Source organism: Miniopterus natalensis, chromosome 3 (assembly GCF_054644295.1).
Source record: "Miniopterus natalensis isolate mMinNat1 chromosome 3, mMinNat1.hap1, whole genome shotgun sequence".
In the NCBI taxonomy this organism is placed as follows: Eukaryota; Metazoa; Chordata; class Mammalia; order Chiroptera; family Miniopteridae; genus Miniopterus; species Miniopterus natalensis.
The window spans coordinates 29,171,581-29,193,822 of record NC_142083.1 but is presented as its reverse complement, the minus strand read 5'-3'; the positions used below and the strand labels follow the sequence as shown (position 1 = coordinate 29,193,822).

At 38.6% G+C, this 22,242-nt stretch overlaps 1 protein-coding gene across 2 annotated transcripts in view; it reads left to right on the top strand.

Moving 5' to 3' along the window:
- The window catches only part of PDE4D (phosphodiesterase 4D), an 896,187-nt gene that overhangs the window by 379,406 nt on the left and 494,539 nt on the right, over nucleotides 1-22,242 (top strand). The gene's annotated exons all lie outside the window — the stretch shown is intronic.

The following is a 22,242-nucleotide window of genomic DNA, read 5'->3' as shown; positions in this document are numbered from 1 at the left end:
CATTTAGGCTCCTAGGTCTTGGTTCTTTTCTCTGTGACAGTCCCTCTCCCACCATCATTTTTGATCCACATGCTACTCGCTCCTTGTGCCCAAATCAGTTATTACTTCCTTCATGGTCTGGACAAGCCAGTGGCTACTGGTTACTGCTCTCTTTCGGAATTTTATAATTCTTTGTATTTTCCTTTTTTTGTTGTTTCGCTTTTTATTATCTGTTGTTCAAAATAATTATTGAGAGCTGTGTTTATACTAGATGTCTTTCTATGCTCTGGTCAGGGGAGTTCAGAAAAAATAATGTCTGGATAACATTTTGAAAAGCTCATGGTGGTTTGTTTAGTGGGAAAGAGAATACTACAAAACAAATTAATTAAAATACAGTATAAAAGAGATAGAACTGTGAGCAAACTGAAGATATTTCTGTTCTGTTTTTCATGCTTTTGTTTCCAAAAAAAAAAAAAAAAAAAAAGATTTAGGCTATTAAAAATGTAGACAATGACTTTGGAAAGCTAAGTCAGAAACACAATGTAAAAGTATGTTTTGTATTTGAAGTTAAATTTTGATCTGAGTTTCCTCAAAAACATGGTAACTGGGGAAACCTGATAATATTTATGTCTTCAGGAGAAAAAAGTTTCTGTAACTAATTCTAAGACTTTTCATTAGTGTCTCTTCAGAAAACAGAACAACCGTATCTTTAACAGCAGTTCTATGGGAGTTACACAAAAGCATATTTTTCATTATGGGTGAATATAAGTGTTCTTATACTTAGCCTTGTTACAAGTCTAGCTGTTAATCCATTATACTATGTAAGGGCTTTTCTAAGAATTTAAGGCATCACAGGTCTGATGACTTGATACTGGGAAATTGCTGACTTATTACACATAGCAGGATGGCTTTGGATCCTTGCCATCAGATTATCTCTCATCTATCACTTGTCTCAACTTGGCAGGGACTTGATTACAGAAGTTAGATGCCTGTCAGCTCGACATTTAGCTCTTTGTCAGGAGTGTGAATAACCTGGCATTTCTATTGGAGTAAGATCCAGAGTTTATATTACAGGATTATGGTTAGCAAAGTTATCAGGAAATGTTTATGGAGGTAAGATAACCACAGATGTATCTGATTACCTATTTGGAGCACTTGCAGTGGAATTTCTTACTGTTTCTCATGTGCTCAAAAGTAATAAAATAAACAGGAAAGTGGTGTGTTTTTCTTTTTAAAATGGAATCTTAATAATTGTATCAAGATAATCAGTTATATTTAAGTTGGTATGGAAAATCGTCCTTCCTTGAACCTACTGTTACTATAATACTTTGGAATGAAAGGCACTGCCCTTTCCCTACCATATAGCTGTACAGATGGGAATTGTGTTATTATAAGATGACACATGGGAATTGTGTCATTATAAGATGCTCACATGACATTTTATGGGTTAAAAATAAATGTTGAATTTTTCTATTATTGCCTGTATACCTGACTTTCCGAGCATCTCCATTTCTCATCTGTTCCATTGGCTCAGGTTGATTGCTGGCTCTCTTAATGTGATCAGAGTCAATAAGATGACTGATTCCAAAAGCTTAAGCTTATACTTAGAAAGGGCTAGATAAACGCTAAGTAGTATGCTGGGTAGATGGATCAAGAGAGGCCCGATCACTGGAGTACAGAGAGCATAAAATCAAGTCACTGGCGTAAGGCGGCGAAGTGGTGAAGAAACAGTTTAATATGCTCCACCCAGCACTGCCTGTCTGCATGTATGTGGTGCAAAGGTAACGCCTGTTTTAACTTTGACTTTCTGTTGCCATATATACAGATAGCTACTGATTTAAAACTATATACTTTAAATACTTTTTATTTCATTTCACAAGTTTGGGGTATTTGGAGTTATGGCTTTTCTTTTCTTTTTTCTTTTTTCCCTCTTTTAAAGCCACCTGTGTTTTCTTTCCTGCTCCTTTCTCAGTAAGTATACATACTTTAGTATATATACTTCATATATCCTCTGTTTTATTTTCCTTATGAAACTCAGAGTATTTTGCGACTTAGATAATTATTTGAATTCTAAGAAATTATAAAATCCTTCGGCTTTTAGTTGCTCTCTGCTGGTTTATTAGTTTAACACAGAGTTAATAGTGCCTCTCAGTTTAATCTGTATCATAAAACACAAGTAGACCATTCCCAAGCCTGTGCTTGTCACAGGGAAGGCCTTTAATAAATATGTTAACTCAATGAAAAGATAAAAGGTTAAATGTTCATAGCCCTTTAAACTATATGAAAAGCGGCCCTGGCTGGTGTGGCTCATTGCTTGGAGTGTCGTCCCATGTGCCAAAGGGCTGGAGGTTCGGTTCCCGGTCAGGGCACGTGGCTGCGTGGCAGATTTGATCCCCAGTGGAGGTGCGTACAGGAGGCAACCAACTGATTCTTCTCTCTCTCATTGATGTTTCTCTCTCTCTCTCTCTCTCTTCTTCTCCCTTCCTCTGTCTCTAAAATCAATAAATATATCCTCGGGTGAGGATAATAAAATAAAATAAAATAAAATATATGAAAAATGTTTGAAATGATATTAGATATCTCAAGGTCAATGCTAAACATAGGACTCATTTCTGAGAAAACTGTTCCAGGTACACAATCATATGAATTGATTTATTAAAACTGATATTAAAAATTTATTTCATTTTCCATATTTTGAAAGATAAATGCAGTTTGTACTGTCGTTATTAAAAAAAAAAAATCCTTTCTTCTGTTTCACAAAACAGAAGCGCGTGGTTGTGTTTTTGAATGTACAACTTGACCCTTAATCTCAATTAGCAATGAAGCCCTCTCTAAATTTAAAATCTTTATAGGTCACACTGTGACCTCTTAAAATTATATTGTCGCAAGAATGTTTCTTAAAGATGGGGGAAGGGGTGTAAAGGGGAGAAAATGGGGGACAGCTGTAATACTTTCAACAATAAAATAAATTTTGAAAAGAAGAAAAAGACATTCAAAATTACTTTGAAAACTATTGCTCTCTAAGTTTGTGTGTGCCAAAATTAAGACTTCTGATCATCAAGGTTAGCAGAGAGCATCTCTATATACACATGAAGAAACAGACTCAGAGAGGTACATTAACTGCTCAGATTGTAAAGTAAAAGTCACATTTGAACCCAGGTCAGAGGGATCCTCAATCTCTCTCAGTTTTCCTTACGAACACTGGTTGATTTGTTGCCAAAACTATCATAACAGTTTATTGTCCATTGTCATTTCATATTCTTCAAGTACCTATAAATTGGGAGGTGATAATAACTTTTTAACTCTTGGGCTATAGCTCACAGACACACTTAATTGACATTGGGACAAACAATTGTGACTTCGTGAGTGGAAGCTGTATGGCTGAGCTGTAGGTACCCATGTGAGTGTTGGTTAAAAAAATATCTTTCTACCCTGTGACAGTCCTTGTACTTTGAGAGCAGTAGTTTCATGAGTTTATTGTAGATTATGGAACAATTACTGACTTGAATCCCAATTGAACAATACTAGAGAAAAAGAAGTACGTATGTATTTTATTCTACAAAGACATTAAATGCTTTTGGAATATTTATTTGGTAAATGGAGTGCCTGAATAGTCTTTCTAAAATTCATTATACTAGACAGTGAAAACCTTGTTACAGTTAGTTGAAGTGCAGATGTAGATGTTACATAGTTTATGTTCACACATATATGCCATGATTTACCTAGAAGACATTGGACAGTAAGAAATTTCCTGTGCAATATTTGCAAATAAAGTACATTTTTTGAACCACACTGTATATACGATACATTGTGGCCTAATTCCATAATTCCAAAAGCACTGGTTTTAAACTGTAAGTGATCTCTTACGTATTACAGGGTTGAAAACTTGTAGAATATTGATACTGCCCATTGAAAATACTAAGAATTAAAAGCTTCCCATTCCCACCCTTCTGTATCCAGTTCGTTGAATGGTGTATGAACTATAGATCCCTGCCTTTTAGAGGAATAGCTCATGGAAAGGAGAGCATATCGATAAGGGTACTCAAGATTCTAAAGAGTTTCGGAGGCAGAAGGGTGGTTATCAAACACGTCAAGGCACAACTTGTAAGAAAGAGCGTCTCAGAAGAGCAGTGAATTACAGAAAAGAGAGGGCTTTTTTTTTTTTTCATTGTAAATAAAAATCTCCAAAACTATGATTGTAGAGATGAAAATAAGTCCCTAGGACACTCCAGGCATTGTGCTGGTGGATGGGGGTTGTAGGTGGAGATCTAAAGATGTATCAGACATGTTCCTTGTCTTTGTAGAACTTTCCAGAGGGGGGGAAAACTGGACAAAATCTGCTAGGACAGTATGGGCATCTAAACTGGCCCACGCAACTGCATCTTATTTTGTTGATATCTGCGTTATATTATGATAAAACTAGAAATACAATGAGGCACTTTTTCCTGACAATGAGAAACACTTTGGGTCCGTGTTGAAGAATGCTTTACTTTTTAAATAGTATGCCATTTATTTCATCTAAATTTTTTCCTCTGTGTTTTAAAATATTCAACATTTTACTAGCATCCTCGAAGGATATGTAAGTGTATTTTACAATGCAATGTTTAGAATTATGTTTCAAGCATTTCATTAACTTTTCATACACCAAAGACATAGTTCATTGATACTGTGTTCCATGTTAAGACATTTATTTTGGAAACTCTGTGACTACAACAATGATAGGTTGAAATTAAGAAGTGACCTCAGGAAAGTGAGAATGTCACGTTAATATCGTTATAACCCACATTTTTAGTAATGACTATGAAGAATGTTGTACATAGCAAGTAACTAGGTAAAGTTCCTGCCTCAGTGGTTTCTATTCTGTTTCCCTTCTTTCAGCTCTAATGTGTAGCTGGTTCCTTCCTGCAACACTGTACCCTAGTCTAGAGGGAAAATGCACAGATGTGATTTGCTATCTGATCGCTAGATGGCATCATTTTTCCCCGTAGACTTCACTGCTCAGGAATTTGCAAGTACAATCACAGAGAAGCCTGAAACAACATGAGACAATTGTACTTCCCATAGGGTTCTGATTTATTAAAGTCATGAAAGCAACAATTAGCACATATTGCTTTGCATTCAAAAAGGGAGTAATGATTGGGCTTGTGAACAGTATCAAGGAAATCATTACTAGGACAAATGGGAATATGCCTTTAGGAGATAATTTAGAAGGAGGTCTGTTTTACTTTCTAAAAACTTATCAGAAACAAGGAAACATCTCGTACCTTTTTGGAAAACCGTGTCCTAGTCAGTGAACCATTTGTTAAAGAATAGAAATACTGACTAATGTTGTAAAGTTTACATAGTCATTTTCTGCAAACAAGTAAAAGACAAATTTTATTCTGCCCAGTGAGAAGGAGTCAGTCATGGGCCATTCACTGTCCCAGCTGAAAGCCTTGCCAGGCCGCTCAGAATACAGGGATGTGTCTAAGAGTTCACTTAACCTTCCTGAGCAAAAGTTTACACTTGTTAAGGTGGAGTAGAAGACTACTCTGTAGGAAGTGCTGTTCATGTTTACATAAAATTGTGGACTGAGAAAGGTGAGTTAAAAGGGACTCAGAGGCCGTCTTTTCAGTGCCCTTCTTTAGAGGTGGGGGAAATAGGGATGCAGCCATTTCAAACATGACATTAGCAGACCCAAACCACATTACATGTGCAGCACATTTTCATGTTATGATTTCAAAGCTAGATCTCAGTAAATGTATATGCTCAGTGGTTACAGTTTGGACAGTTGAAGTATTGCTAGCTTAGAATATTCAACATCCTTCCCTTTCTCTTCTGGCACTTGAAAAAAATAACTTTCATAGAGCTTTATTGCCAGCAGGGATTTTAAACATCATATATAACCCTTTCATTTCATATATATAGTGTTTATATCCCAGAGAGATTAATTTGTGTGCATATTGGACTTTTTGTATCATATCCTGCTGAGCAATTCCCTTTGTGAACTTAGAGACAAAAGTCCGCAGTAATAAGAATTAAAAGAGATTATGCAAAAGGAAATACTGATCCCAGTGTTTTTCAGAGTGATGATTTTAATTTATTGTTGGTATTTTAAGGATATATGCATCAAGCCAATTATATATCTGGCTTTAAAATAATGTAGCCAACTATTTAGACATTTGAAAGGAGTAATATCCGGTTATTATTATCAAACTTCCAAACTGAATTTTCCTTCTTTCGTCTATTGACTACATTGAATCGTTGTGTTGTGGGTGGTGTAAACTTTTTATTTCTTCTTTTAGGAGTGGCCCTGGGGAATCATTAGGTTAAATGCTTGTTGGTTTTCCATAATTATCTCTGAGCTTTAGTGGTTTCTGGTTTTGGCCCCTCTTCCCTTTCTCCAACTTGAATCAGAAGTTCAGAATGGTTTCCAGTTGCAAAAGGTTTTATAAATCCTGCTTACTATCTAGCCTCTGTGTGGTCTTGGCAAACACGTTAGGCATGGCCAGACATGATGTTGTTGGCAGAAATCGTGCTCTGCCTCAACTTGGGCTCCAGCTTTGCCTTTTCTTTTGAAGCCTTTATAAGCTTTAGGGAGGGTCCATGGATATGTGAAACACTTTATCTCCAGGAGTGTGCTTTAGCAATATTGAGTAATGCACATCTTTTCAAGATCCTAAGTTTAGGAGTGATATACTTAAGTGGAAGTTCTCTTAGAAATGAAAGTTTTACTCATTTAGAAAGTATCTGAGGACAAAGAATTCCAACATTTGTTTGAATATTCCATGGGTAGTGCTTTTAATGTGAAAGGTGTTTTTAATAGAAAATTAAAACCAAATAAGCAACACTTGGTTTCTTTTTATTGTTTGGAAAGATAACTAATTATCCTAGTTGTTGTCTTTGTCAACCCCTCTATGTCATTTTGTACTTTCATCACCTGCCATTCACTCCAAGCTGTTTCCTAATTAGTCACACTAGCCACACAGGGGTGGCTTACTGAGACAGACGACTTACTGGTCTTTCACATAGTGATCTGCCTGCCTGGTTGCTCTTTGGATCTCTGTTAATTTCTTTGTTTGATCTCCCAACTCAAAGGTGCTTGTCAAAGCCATGCTATTAGCTTTAACCAGGATGGGAACCTGACCTCAATTTATATATTGCCCCTTAGATTGAAAATTAGTGAGGGTCATGTGAACCAGGACAGGATCACTGACACTATTTAACTCTGCTACAGTTCCCAGATTAAATAGCCAGAGATTATACCTGTATTTCACTGTATCTTTGGGAACACTTTATACAAGGAAATATGTGTTGAATGTATTTGGGTGTATGTTGGGTTTATGCACTTTAAAATTCTCATTAAAATGGTAACTAAAAGAGCTATGTTGATCATTGCAGTGACTAAATCAAACAAAAATGTTAATATTAATACCTGATATAGAAGATTTTTTCCCCATTTTCTTTATTACCTTTCTCTTAAAAAATTCCAGAACTGGTATATGCTCACCACATACACTGCAAATTTGGAAGACCTAATAAATCAGAAACTACTTATTATTTAATTGCTATTAAATACTACATATAAATGCATAATTTGCAACAAATATTTATATAAATATTGATTGGTGGATTTCTCTTTGACTCATGCTTAAGTCACCCAGCTATCTATCCCTTGAAAAGCTACTTTTACACTAATGTATTCCATCAAATTGTCAGGATTCAACTATTTCTGGAGTGTTGCTCTAGCATGCTGGGCACGATAGATTGCCAATGACTTGCTGAGTTCTGGCCTAGGACATTGCTTTTTAGCACTTAACACTTCATATTTAAAGAAAAAAGGGAATTATCCATTGGATTCTGATATTACAACTAATGTCTTGTATTCCTTTTCATACCCTAACGATATATGTCAAGCAGTGTCTGATGCAATTTGCTTCTATATTTCAAAAAAGTCAGTGGCCCTCAGCAGGCCTGTTTTTAAGTGGCTGAACTAGTTCTAAGGGAGAACTCATCAGCATTGACCGTAAAAGTGATAAACGTAAGGAGAATCTCAGAAGGATGCCTTATTAGCATATTGTGGCTATTTAGCTTTCAGTGGAATGCAGTACAATAGCAAGTTAGCCTTTACCTTTGCTTTTACATAGTCATCTCATGCAAAATTTTTAAAATTTTAATTATTCTGTTACAGAGTCAGGGCAAGTATTATCCTCTCTTGCCCTTTGCAGAGGGGCACCTCACCTTCATAGGCTTGAAATATTTGTTCAGTATCAATTGGTAAATGCCAAAGAGACTTGGGACGCTGTGGTCATCATATATAGTCTTAGAGATATATTAACTCTCAACCCTGTAAGGTTTAAGGCTAGGATTTCTAAAGAAGTCGGGACAGCAGAATTAAAGTGGAAAGAATGTCAGACAGAGTCATGGAAACAGGCAAGATGGTGCAGCTTGGGAAGAGCCAGGGGCCGGAGCGCTCAGGACAGGAGGAGATGCAGGGCAGATGCTGACGGCAGGCCCGGGGAGGCCTGTTTGAGTGATTTCGAGGCGCGGGGCCGGACGCGTGGCCTGAGACGCACTGAGCAGTGGGTTAGGCGGGCGGAGGCCGTGGGAGCGAAGTTTGCTGATAATGGGTCGCTTGGGCGAATAGTAGGGAGCTTTCAAATACATCACACCTTAGTGCACAAGGTAAAATGATAGATGGGGAGCAGGGGACACCCCAGGCGATTCCCAGGCTCAGGGCCGAATGGCTGGCTGCGTGACTCAGCAGAAGTAGGGAAGAGAGGAGGTGCTAGATTGCGGGAGGTGCGGAGCGACTGCGGCGTTTGCGGGTAAGCGGGCAGCGCGCGGGTCCCGGACGGGAAGGGAGGGCAGGGCGGAGGCGCGGATGAGAAACAGCCCTACAGTTATGCTGTTGGAAGCCTTGGAGCGGTTGCGAGAAACTTCAGGAAGCAAAGAGAAGGGGCTTCTGGCTGAGTCTTCGAAAAAGAAGAAATACAGTGGTGCCTGGGTTTTCCAATGGAATCCGTGCCAGAGACCGTCCGAGTTCTGGAACGTTCGGAAACCGAGGGATCACCCCCGACAGCCGGACCTCAGGATCTCGCCCTCAGCGGAAGCCGCGTGGCTGTTGGGAAACCGAGGCATTTCCTTCCGGGTGTCGGGCGGACAACCGGAAATGTTCAGCAGCCGAGACGGAAGACCGAGGCGCCACTGTGCATGCAGAGCCCATGAAGAGACAAACTCAGGTAGGTCAGGGAGCAGTATGAGAACCAAACTAGTGAGATGTCCTGGGAGTTTCAGAAAGGGGGAGAGCAGTTCTCCCGTCTGTAAAGCCAGCCTACCGCTAGAAGGTGGCGTGGTTTGAGTTGGTGCGAGGAGAGGAAGGTTTAGGGGCGCCTCGCTTCCCGACACCCCCTCTATCGGGCCCGCGGATGGGGTGGGGTCTCTTCCGCGTCCAGTGTGGTCCCCGCTGCAGATGCGGTGGCGGCTGCCCTCAGGCTCTGCTCTCCCTCCCTCCCTGCCGGAAATGCCACTTCTTTCTTCCGGTGCCGCGCTCCCCAGGGAAGGCCGCCTGGGCCCAGGGCGGCCACACTGGAAGTCTACCCGCCGAGACTCCGCCCTGATTCCTTAGAAGTGGTTGTCTTGGCAACGGGCAGGTGACAGCCCCGGAGCGGAGGTGTGGCAGGGTTTCTGGAGAGCCGCTCAAGCCCAGGAGGGGCGCTTATTCTGCCCTTTGTCAGGCCCACCAGTGGCCTCAGTGCCATGGTGTCACCTGGTGGCTGCCAGGGGCTCCAGCCAGGGTACTCCTGGCACAGGGGGGACGGAGCAGAAGATGGAAAGAAGGTGCTTCTTTCAAGTCACTGTCATGTCACTGTGACCAAACCTATAGTCACCTGTGTCCGGACTCTTGGCCTCTGAAATTTGATATTTCCTCATTTTTAAAGCCAGCAGTGTCATAGTTTTCTATTACTTGAAGAAAACATGCCAAATGATAAAAAATATGAAGTGTTCGCTTGAACTTTATTCTTGTCGCTGTGGAATTGCCAAAGCCTCCAGGTGAGGGAGCCCCCGGAGGAGGGCTGGATCCAAGACTGGATCCACGAGGTGTTGTCTTCTGAATTCTGTTGACAGTTTCTGGCAGGGAAGCTGGCAAGTCTAGTGAGAATTCTCGGCTAACCGGCAACGTGTGTGTTCTGCTAATCAGCCTTCACTTGGCAAATCAGAGTTTTGAATTGGACATGCTCACATTTGAATGTAATATTCGCCCACGTTGTCCATTTCATGGAATTATTCTGCTTTGTTGTTTGTTTTTGCATTTGCTAAGCTGTAGCCTGACAGACAAACACATTTATCCGTACTCACCTAGGCCCTGCCTTGTATGTGTATGCTTAAGACGTACAATGAGACCAAATGCTTGTGATCTGGAAGAGGTTACTGCAGGTCATCATGCTGAAAAGAGCTTGAGTATTAGACATAGATTTCACTGGGACATCAGAGCTGGCCAATAGCACCTGTAACACCCCAACACAATTAGGCTAATCATACGCCATCACTTTCATTCTTCCTAGAATCCAAAAATCAGGTGGGTTCGGGGAAAACACTTAAGGGATTATGAAGTCTATCTTTGCTAGGACCTTTTACCATTCAGTTGCTTACACTTTGTAAATATCAGACGTTCAGCAGTCTGTCTGAGGAACAGCAAACCATGCCATGCATTTCTATGAATAAAAGGCACAACAGCTGCATCCAAATACAGTGGCTAAGCTGTTTGGCTCCTCCTTAAACTATTATTTTTTAAAACCAGCAGAGGCAGAGACCCTTTATTACTTGTTGAAAAATTCCAAAAGATTTGGAACTATGTTGAATAAATTTCCGATAACTATGTACATAGTAGCTGTAGAGGGGCAAGAGGTCGTGGTAATGAATAGTTACTTTATATTGGTGATTAGGTGCATGACTCCACAAACTTGTGGGGCTTTTTAGCCATTAGCAATATCCTTTATGGAGATGGGATGACATTCTAGAAAGGTCTGTCCACAGAAATTGGTAATAATGATGAGAGGAATATGTTCATCTTAGTCTGATATACAGAACTTACTTTGCCACTTAAAAAGATGGTTTCTCTTAAGCATACATAGGTTAGCTTTGTGATCTTTATTTATAGGTATTATTTATCTTTTGCATGTTTTTTTCCCATGCCATTAAATATTGATTTCTCAGAATTAGGTAGTCAGCCCTATACAGTAATTTTGTAATTTAATTTAATTTAATTTTTTCAGCCTTGTTGAAACAAGGCCACCAAAAATTTGGTTGACTCCTAAAAAAAAATGGGAAAGAGAAGATTGTAATTTTATTTTATTTATTATTTAATTTCAGAGAGGGAGGGAGAGAGAGAGAGAAACATTGATTTGAGAGGGATACATCTATCAGTTGCCTGCTGTATGTGCTCCAACTGGGATTTAAACCTGCAACCAGGCGTGTGCGCTAACTGGGAATCAAATCTGCGACCTTCCAGTCCATGGACTACACTCCGACCAACAGAGCCACACCAGCCAGGGCTTTAATTTTATTTATTACTTAATCTGAAAACCTCTTCTTACAAACAAAATCTAGCACAAAATTCTAATATATAAAACAGGTAAAAAGGAACTATTATGGTTGAGTTAGGGCAGGGATGAGTCTAGAAAGCCACCCATTCATCTTTCTCCTTCCGTCTTTCCCCTCATGGCTACAGTTTTCCTCAAAATTTTTACCAAAAAACCTTTGTTTCTAAATCCTCAAGCCTATGGTATCCATTTGGTAAGTCTCTCCTTGAGTTTGAGCTCCATCAAACTGTCCAGTGTTTACCTCAGGCTCACTCTCCCTTGTCCACCTCTGTCTTCAAATTTAGTCAGCTGTTGTTATTTCTTTATCATAAGAATATGCATGTATCTCCCCCCTCTGTTTCTGATGTCTTAAATCAGGCCCCAATTTTTCTTTACTGTTTGGATTATTTTCTAGGCTCCTTACTGACTTTCTGCTTCTGATTAACTTGCAAATAGTTTCTAAACTTTTTATGTCATATGTCATCAGAAAAGGGAAGGAAAGATTGAACATGCATTACTAATATATTTGTTTAGGTAGGTATGAATTTTTATATTATATATAGGTATTAATATGTAAATTTGGAACACAAATATCAAAATTAAATAGGATTATACACACACACAAACACATATGTATATATTTGTATATACTACATCACTGTTTTTAAAATATTTTTTTAATCCTCACCTGAGGATATGTCTTTATTGATTTTTAGAGAGAGAGAAACATTGATGTGAGAAACATTGATGAGTTGTCTTCTTTATGCCCCAGACCAGGGGCCAAAACCACAACCTAGGTATGTGCAGCCTCTTGGTGTTCAGGACGCTCCAGCCAACTGAACCACCTGGCCAGGGCCACACATACCACTTTTATATTTTCTTCTTGTACCCTGTGCATGGCCTTGACTACCCTCTAGCATGTGTATCTCCCACTTTAGAGACTATTACTCTGTGCCTGTCAGAGAAATCTTAAATAAATCTGCATTTTTCAAGTCCTTCAGTAGCTCTCAATTACATTAGAAAAAAATCTAAACTCCTAACACAGGGAAGACAAGGCTATTCATGAATTAAGCATTGCCTACTTCTCAAAACTAAAATAGTATGTATGAAAGTTCTTATTAAATGATTTACACATGTCAAAATATTACATGATTTGTACTTGTCAAAATAAGTATATGAATACATAGTGCCTTGGTCAGTCACTGTTATAGTTGTGTTGTAGGCTCAACTGGGCCGACATGGCAGCCAGACTACATGCTGTGAAATGCCTATAACACTCTCACCACAAAAAATGTGAATAAATAAAGGTTAGTGATTGTCTTGGAGGGACGGGGGGTAAAATGCATATTTGGTGTCATTTATATACTACACTCCTTGAAACCTTAGTAAGTGAGCACAAAAGAATAAAATGTTGGTAGTCCCATCAAAATTTTCCTTGATACTATGAATTTCTTGTCAACAACATGAGCGTTCCTAAAGTACATCGGAATGAAGGAAATGTTTTTTAAAAACAAGCAAACATTGCTTGCTTTGGCTTCAGTTTTAAAACAAAGCTTTTCATCTCCATTATATAAAGAAGCGGGGAAAGGAGACATTTCTAGCATATGTGTTGAGATGAGCATAAGAGAAGGAACAGAGCTGACTGTTATGTTATCCAGTTAACCTTGGTCAAGGGCCCTTCTGGCTTGATATGGTTCAAGTTTCTGCCATATATTTTGATACCTTCTGTCTCCATAACAGTTGCTCAGGAATATGTTGTTAGTAATGACACTGAAAATGAAATTAATTTATAAATAGATCCTCCTGCTTCATAGATGCCATTATTTGGGAGATTATATGTAGTTCTGTAAGAGATTGAACATATGGTGAAAATAGTTTATTTTCTCAGAAAAATATAAATTGTTAGAAATATCAAAATATAACTAAGTAAGCATCAGACAGATAAAATAATTATTCAATATTTGTTGCATATGGCAAGGAAAAGACAAAATTGATTTTTCTATTTGAAAACATAAATGTAAATAAGCAAACGAGTAATTTCTAAATCTTATTTTCTAGGTAATTAAGAAATAAACTCTCTTCTAAAAATATTAGGGAAACAGACAGCAAAGTTTAATATGAGGTACTAACTAATAATGAACACTTTTTTAAAACCTAGGGTTAACATTGGCCAACTTAATAGTTAATCATTTATTGACCTAATAAGCAAAATAGTGACAGAGTCATGGATAGAGAGCAGGCTGACAGCTGGGTGGGGGGGAGAGGTGGTTGGGTGCTGGGTAGGGGTGGAGGGATTGAGAAAAAAAGAGAAAAAACCCTCATGGACAGGAACAACAGTGTGGTGATTGTGGTGGAGGGGTGGAGGGAGATGGGGAGGGCATAGGGATGGTGATGGACGAGACTTGACTTGGGGTGGTGAACACACAATACAGTGTGCAGATGATGTGTTGTAGAATTGTGCACCTGAAACCTGTGTAATTTTATGAACTGGTGCCACCACAATAATTTCAATAAACAGGAAAAATGTAATCATTTCTAAAGATTCTTGAATGCCTATTTGTGTGTACATCCCCTTCTTCATAAAAGGATTTGGGTAGAATTAGAAATGTCCGCAATCTATAAACTGTTTTGAAGGAAGAAAATTCATACTAAATAGCAGAAGTAAAAGTTATCTTCCCGTAGAATCTCTCTCACTTTGCTCTACCTGTCTCCCATATTTATCCCATTGTTTCCCATATAAAAAGTTATAAAATTAAAATATAAAATAATAAGTATCTAATTGTTCATTTATTTTCATTGAGGGTCATTTGCCTGGTTTCTTAGATTCAGTTCAGAGGAGAAGCTAAAGGTAGTTTCCTCAAAAGAGTGCTTTTCTTTCTTTTGAATTTATAAAATTATTTTAGGAATAGCAACCTCAATGCACCAGTGGTACTTAATTTTCATGATTTTTTTAGTTTAAACTTTTCAAAAAGTAAACTCTTGAGAAATGTGGTCATATGTATGGGAAACGGAAACTAAAAGTATCCCAGCTGTTTCTAGCAAACAGCAGATATTCAGGGTCAGTGCAGGTACAGTTAGAGATAATCACTCCATCTGCTCCAGTGTTGGAAGAAATGAGGCCCAGATGTTGCAGTATATCTTTTCTTTTTCCAGTATGTTGGCCTTTCACAGGTAAGAATTTCAAAGAGAAATTTGAATTGGTCAGGCTTTCTACTAACATCATATAGAGGAGTTCCTGTCCATCTAAAGTATTTTTTTGTTTTCCTGTCAATTCAATAGGTTGGATTATTAGACCCATTAGAAGAAAGTGGAGGGGGGATACTCAATGGAATCTTCCACAGGGTACAGCTGGCTGAGTCTATTACCACTGAACTACTACTCTTGCTGTCAGTGGGCTGCCATGCCAACCCTGATGGACTCTCAACCCAAAGCTCAAAGAAAAATATATTTAGTGGAGAGAAGAAGCAGGTCCCTTAAGCTGGTGCTGTTGTTTTTATCCCTAGTCATTAGATAAATAATTATGTAGCAGTTAGCTTTGCTATAGTGACAAGCAGCCCCAATCTCAATGGCTTAAAATTCCAAATTTGTATTTCTTATGCTACATGTTGGTGGCTGTTGGTATGCGCTCTGAATCAAACCTGCAACCTTTTGGTGTACAGGACGATGCTCCAACCAACTGAACCACCCAGCCAGGGCCCCACACACCGCTTTTATATTTTCTTCTCGTACCCTGTGGAGGCCTTGACTGCCGTCTAGCATGTGCATCTCCCACTTTGGAGACTATTGCTTCTTAACTTGGACCAGTGTTCCAGTTTTAATGAAATGTTCAAACATCATTTGATAATTTTACCTCTTCAGAAAATAATACTAAGAAAAAGATATTTAATTTTAGGAAATTTTGTTTTATCTGTTGACTTTTAAATATTATTTATATTGCCAGAAATTTAAGAATTTTACTATGATTATTAAAATTTGACTTCATAAAGGTAAAACATACTAAGATCTTCTGGAGGATCATTGCTAGAGCTAGATGACAAAAAAAATTTTTTTTTAAATGCAGTGTTGGAAAATTGCTTCTGTGGTTACATCTGCATCCAGTGAAGTCATTCTCCTGCATCCTTTTACCATTAATTAGCCATAAAGTAGACTGGCCAGTAGGGGTTACTCTAGGCATTAGGATCTCAGAGTGGTGAATGGGAGTTTGAAGAAATAATGAACTGTCTCTTTTAAAATAGTGATTTTCATTGTAAATTTAGTTATAATACTTGACTTTGTGATAACTTGCTTTGAGCACTGTTTTAGCAGCTTATATCCCAGTCATATAACTATGAGGCATATTTTAATAATTCATTACTTCAGCTTTACTAATTGTCTATTCTTAATTAAATCACAGATCAAAAGTGTGAACTTCTCCCATAGCCATTTTAGCATCTTTTCTCCTGGGTGGTAGTCTCAATTCCTGAGGTTTGGATTCTAGACATCCTAGAACACAGTTTTATAAGAATGCTGTTACTGTACTATTTTTTATAAAGGCAAATACACAACCACTTTCGGTTATCCTAAAATAACACCTGCTCTCTAGACAGATGGCTCTTAAATTTTAGAAAATAAATTGCTTTGGAAAAGGAGAAATTAGAAATAGGAGAAAAAAAATAATTCTTATGATGATTGGTCCTTGAGGGAGAAAAGATAAATAAAGGTGAGTGGTTTTAAATACAGTTTCCTTGAAAAAAGCAGTTTTAGAAATATAAGCCTTTGTTTGAAACCCAAATAGGTAAAAATGAGTTATGCTTATAAAACATTAGACAGCCCTAGCCAGTTCTGCTCAGTGGTTAGAGTGTCAGCCCTCGGATTGAAGGGTGTCAGGTTTGATTCCAGTCAAGGGCACATACCTGGGTTGCAGGCTGGATCCCTGACCCTGGTCAGGGCACATGCGGGAGGCAACCAATCGATGTGCCTCTCACATCAATGTTTCTGTCTCTCTCCCCTTTCCACTCTCTCTGAAAAAGCAATGAAAAAACATCCTTGGGTGAGGATTGAAACATTGGACAGAAAGACTTCATTAGAATAAAATACTATCACCAAAAGAAATTTATATACATATATACAAATTTATATAGAGAAATTTATATATGTCCAAACAGTTTAAATAGAGAAGTTATTAATTCGATGTTTGTTTGCTTTTTTACTGAGGTATTACTGATACAATGCGATGTGTCTTTTAAAAGAATCAGGTTTGTTATGAGACACTTGCAAGGGAGTGGGAGTCTTCTAACTGCCTGTGTCTTGATGCATATGGAGCTCCAGGGTGCATAGTGTGTTTCAGACCATGTGTGGTACACAAGACAGGCTGGCCCTTTGATGGATGAGGAAGGGGACTTTATAATCAGTGACCCATTCAAATGTGGTTAAAACTCTTCAGGCAGTTTGGTACAGATGTTAGTGTAGCTACACACTGTCAGAGAAAGGAAACAGCTGGAACAAAGCACTAAGTAAAAACCTTATTTTTGACTAGACCGTCCTTAAGACTTCTTACGTGTTAAGATTCTTACTCTCTTCTCTCATAGCATTATTACTGTAAAGGCCTAGAGATGACACTTTGAAACGAAAAGCACTTGTCAGTTGTGGTTTTGGTTTTGGTTGTAATTCCCTCTCCCCTCCCCCAGCTAGTTTGTAGAAACCAAGATGCACTTAGTCACCTCTCTTTATGAACGGACATTCTGCCTTTAACTGCCTAGCTTTAGAAGTATTTTTTGCCTGTGTCCTTCCACTTCTTGAGTGACATAATTATTTTTTAGATCCTTATTTCCCTTCTGTTCAAAGTTCTCCTCTATTTCTTAGAAAGAAAGATTAAGGCGCTGTTCACCTTATGCTTGTCAATGAGGAACCGGTACATTTGTTCACCCGCCTGAGTGATTCACTTTAAGCTATTTAGCCCATCAGACATTTGTCTGAAATGTGGGAAAGTTGCTTTTATTTACTGATTAAACACATCCCTTCCTAACATAGAGATCTCCTTGGGTATTTGTAGCTTTTGATTGTACAGTAAGGGCTTGGCCTTAAAATATTTCAGTTGCATCAAAAATTTCTAAAAATACTGTATAAGGTTAGCTTTTAAACCGTGCAGTAAAGGAGAATCTTTGGCACTGGCATTTTTATGGACCACCGGAGCCATTCAGGCACCATGAAATACCAAGTGTCCCATTTGAAAATCCAGGTGTCCATTTTGGGCTATTAGGTAGGGATACAGAATAGAGTCTCAAAGCTTGTGATTTGAATTTGTATAAAGAAAGATTTAAGCTGTTATAATTCCATGTCTAGTGAATGTCTGGGCTATTAAGCACTTACAGTGTTAATTCATGAGACAACCTTGGCCATTTTTACTAGGACCTTTGGTCTAAGATTGGGGTAGCAAACTGTACCATATTAGAAGAATATAGCATTGACTTCTTCAGGTACTTATTTTTTAGGTGTATGGGAATAAATGAAAATGATATAGAACATACCCATTTCTCAAATGGTTAAACAGAGTTACCATGTGATCCAGCAATTCTGCTCCTAGGTATATACCCCAAAGAATTGAAAACTTGTGTTCTCACAAAAATATGTAAATGAATGTTCATAGAAGCATTATTTATAATGGCCCCAAAGTAGAAATAACCCAAGTGTCCATTAACTGATGAATGGATAAACAAACTTGGTATATTCATACAATGGAATATTACTTGACAACAAAAAGTTATTCAGTATATACATACTGTTACATGGATGTACTTTGAAAACATGCTAAATCAAAGCAGCTAGAACAGCATTTATCATGTTACCTGATTTCATTTCTATGAAACATCCATAGTAGACAAATCCATAAAGACAGAAAATGTGTTAGTGGTGACCTAGGGTGGGGGTGGGGTGGGGGTAGGGCATGAAGGATTGGAGCTTGACAGCTAAGGGGTGAGAGATTTATTTTTAAGGGTAATAAAAATGTTATGATGTTGGGTGTAGAACTCTGTGAATATACTAAAAGCCATGGACTTATACACTTTAAATGGGTGAATTGTGTCGCATTTGAATTTTATGTTGATAAAACTGTTTAAAAATATAGAACAATTTTCCTAAGTAGTGAACCCTCCCTATTTATTGTACCAGTAGTTCTGGGAAGAGCCAGTCATGACCTTACTTGATACAAATCAACAAACACAGACAGGATGAGGCAGTTATACTAGCAAAGTGTTCCAAGCCACAGAGTCTGCCTATAACCGATGCTATTGTCAAGTGTGAGTGACCAGCAGTAGGGACTACAGGAGCAAGCCTCGACTTTTTAATATATGGCAGTAAAATCTGAAACCAGCAGGCGCTCAGAAATGCTGAGTGAAGAGTCATTCCCCTTTCCCCTCCTCTCCCCTCCTCTCCCCTCCTCTCCCCTCCTCTCCCCTCCTCTCCCCTCCTCTCCCCTCCTCTCCCCTCCTCTCCCCTCCTCTCCCCTCCTCTCCCCTCTCCTTCCCCCCACCCGTTCCCTCTCCATTCTGCTCTAACTTTTTCCGTAAGTCATTATATGGGATAAATTAATTTAGAATTATCATTGAGTGCACAGTTGAGGTGACTGTTTTCTTTGATTCTGTGATTTTGCGGTATTTTCTTAGACAAGATTGGGGAAAGCGCAGTTGTGGAAGGAACCCTTTGGGGCCTAACTGCTGCCAGGAAGAGTTTTGACCTGTGAATTCTCTCATTCCTTCCTGTCTCCATGACTTCTAACTGCATCTCTAACACTACAGAGTGGCAGGTATGTCCTGCTTATACTCTTTCCATCTCCACCTCACTCCCCTTCCACATACAAAAATTAAATTCACTGTGCTTTTAGATGATCTCTTGGGAACAAAATGTATACTCCTATTATAGTGTCACATACAATTGCTGCCTTTGAAAACTTTGTTTTGCCTAACATTTAATTAAATAATAGTCAGCTCAATATGCAGATATGTGAACCTAACTAATAGATGTATTTTATTAGCTTCAGTTTTGAAATGTGGGATATTTTCCAGTTTTAAAAACTGGTATTTCTACAAAGTGTCTTTTTTTTTTTTTTTGCATTGAAATGTTTCTGGATTGTGACACTTCAAATCTGGTAACTATCATTAAATACCCGTGAATTTGTTTTGAATAAGTAGAGTCAGGTAAGTGGTATTTATGTATTGTGTACGATCTAAGATAGCTTCCTCCGCAGAAGGAGGGAATTACTGGCTTACCAAATTGGAGAGTTCAGTGTCTCTTGTTTGTTAATCTCCCTGCATTTATAGTTCTGACAGTTCCCATAATAGAAATTTTTGAAACATGAACATAGAATCAGATCTGAATTGCTGTATTTAAATGAATGGTTTCTGAGTTCCAATTAATGGAAATGTTGATATTTGAAGAATGGTTGAGGAGTCAAGGTTTTATAACTTGTTCTGGGGGGAAAAGTGGGTAGACAGTAAAGTTCTAAGATGTCTTATATCAGAGAAATACACAATCATAATGAAGTTAAAAAGGCCACAGTGAAATGTACACCTGTTGATTGTGTTAGCATTGATAACTATTTTAAAATATGTATCAACATTAGTTATAAGACTTGCATATGTTTTTTAGGACGTTCTATGTGTTTATCATTACATACCCTGCGCATAGAACACAGACATATTGTGCAACCTGGTCTGGTAGGTGTGAATGCTTATGTGGCATATCAGTGGAGATGTACATAATAGAAATGATGGAGAGTTTTGAAAGTTTTTAGGGTTTTTTAGTGGTTTAATTTAAATATAGCAAATGCCTGTAAAGAATGAGTGGGTAAAGGCAGAGACTGTGTACTTTCAACATTCTGATTGGTTGGTTCATAGATTAGGTTTCCTGAGAAGCAGACTCTGAGAAAGAGGTTCTTGGGGCCACCGCCTAGAGAAGGGGAGGGAAGAAAGCAGGATCCGAGGAGGGAGAAGAAAAAGTTGGCCTGTGATGCAATCTCAAAGAAGGCCTCTGCAGCCTGACAGTGAGCCCTGAAGCTGGGGTGCTCCTTCGGAGTTGCCCCAAACAGCTTGAGCTGGGCCTTTACACTTGTTGACTTCATACTAGATGCTTGGATAGGGTGACCCTCTTTTGCGGAGGTAATTCTCAAAAAGAGCTGACATCTGAGAACACTTCCCAAACCGAAGGTGATGTCATCCATTCCTGAAGGGGTCATTAGCATTATAGGACCCACTAAGTGGTGATGTATTTGGGCACTAGCAGGCCTTGAGAAATGCCATGTGGGTAGATTCCTTGCTTCTTTCTTTCTTTTGTTTCTTTCTTTCCTTCTTCCTACACTGTGCTTTTCCAAAAAATATGTTAACAGACTAGGCTGTTATCATGAGAAACAAAAAGGAATAATTATTATTTTTTTAAAATATATTTTTATTGATTTCACAGAGAGGAAAGGAGAGGGAGAGAGAGAGAGAGAAACATCAATAATGAGAGAGAGTCAGTGATCGGCTGCAGCCCACAACTGGGGCATGTGCCCTGACCAGGAATCGAACCCTGATCGCCTGGATCCTAGGTTGATGCTCAACCGCTGAGCCACGCCCGGCTGGGCGGAATAATTATTTTCATAAATACAGTGTTCTTTTAGTGTCAAGACTTGGATTCATTCTTGTACTCAGGAATCATAATTGTTTTCCATGGAAAAGTCAGCTCTATATATCTGCTGATCCAAGTATCCTTGTGACAGTCACTGTCTATCTGATATATTCACATAGCCAGATGGAACGTCAGAAGAAAGGTCCCAATGATTTTTTTCTCCCTCTCTATTAAAGAGAAGAATAAAACATTTATTGCCCTGCCAGGCATGGCTCAGCGGTTGAGCATCTACCTAGGATCCAGGCAGTCAGGGTTCGATTCCTGGTCAGGGCACATGCCTGGTTGCCGGCTTGATCAATGACTCTCTCATCATTGATGTTTCTCTCTCTCTCTCCCCCTCTCCTTTCCTCTCTCTGAAATCAATAAAGATATATATTTTTAAAATAACAACAACAAAAAAACATTTATTGAGCGATAGTTAAATGTGATGTCAAAGATCTTTCTTACCTGCGTTAGAGGTTGATAACAAATTAAACAATGCACTGATTTGAAAACTTTCGTTTCCATTTAACCTGTTTTGTTTTTTTTTAAAAAATAAACCTTTATTGATTTCAGAGAAAGGAAGGGAGAAGGAGAGAGAGTTGAAACATCAATGATGAAAGAGTCATTGATTGGCTGCCTCCTGCACACCCCCTGCTGGGGATCGAGCCCACAACCCGGGCACGTGCCCTGACCGGGAATCGAACCGCAATCTCCTGGATCCTAGGTCGCTGCTCAGCCTCTGAGCCACGCCCAGCTGGGCTAACCTCTGTTTTTTATGAAATAAAAACAGCTCTGTAAAAAACTACAGCATATTCATTTGGTCTGAGCTGTCATTTGGTTGACTATTTATTGACCTTTCTTTTTGGTTTTATTAAGCTATTGTTTGACTTTTGAAGCACCACAAAATATCAAATGGAGGAGAAAAGCTAGTAAATGGACGTATGAAATAAGTATAGCAAATTGGCAGTAGAATGATCTTGTTTATTAAGTACTGATTTTTAAACAAGGCATTTTGATAACACAACTCTGCCTCTAAACATAGCATAGAAGCCACTAGCCAGCAAACTTCGGTTTTTTAATT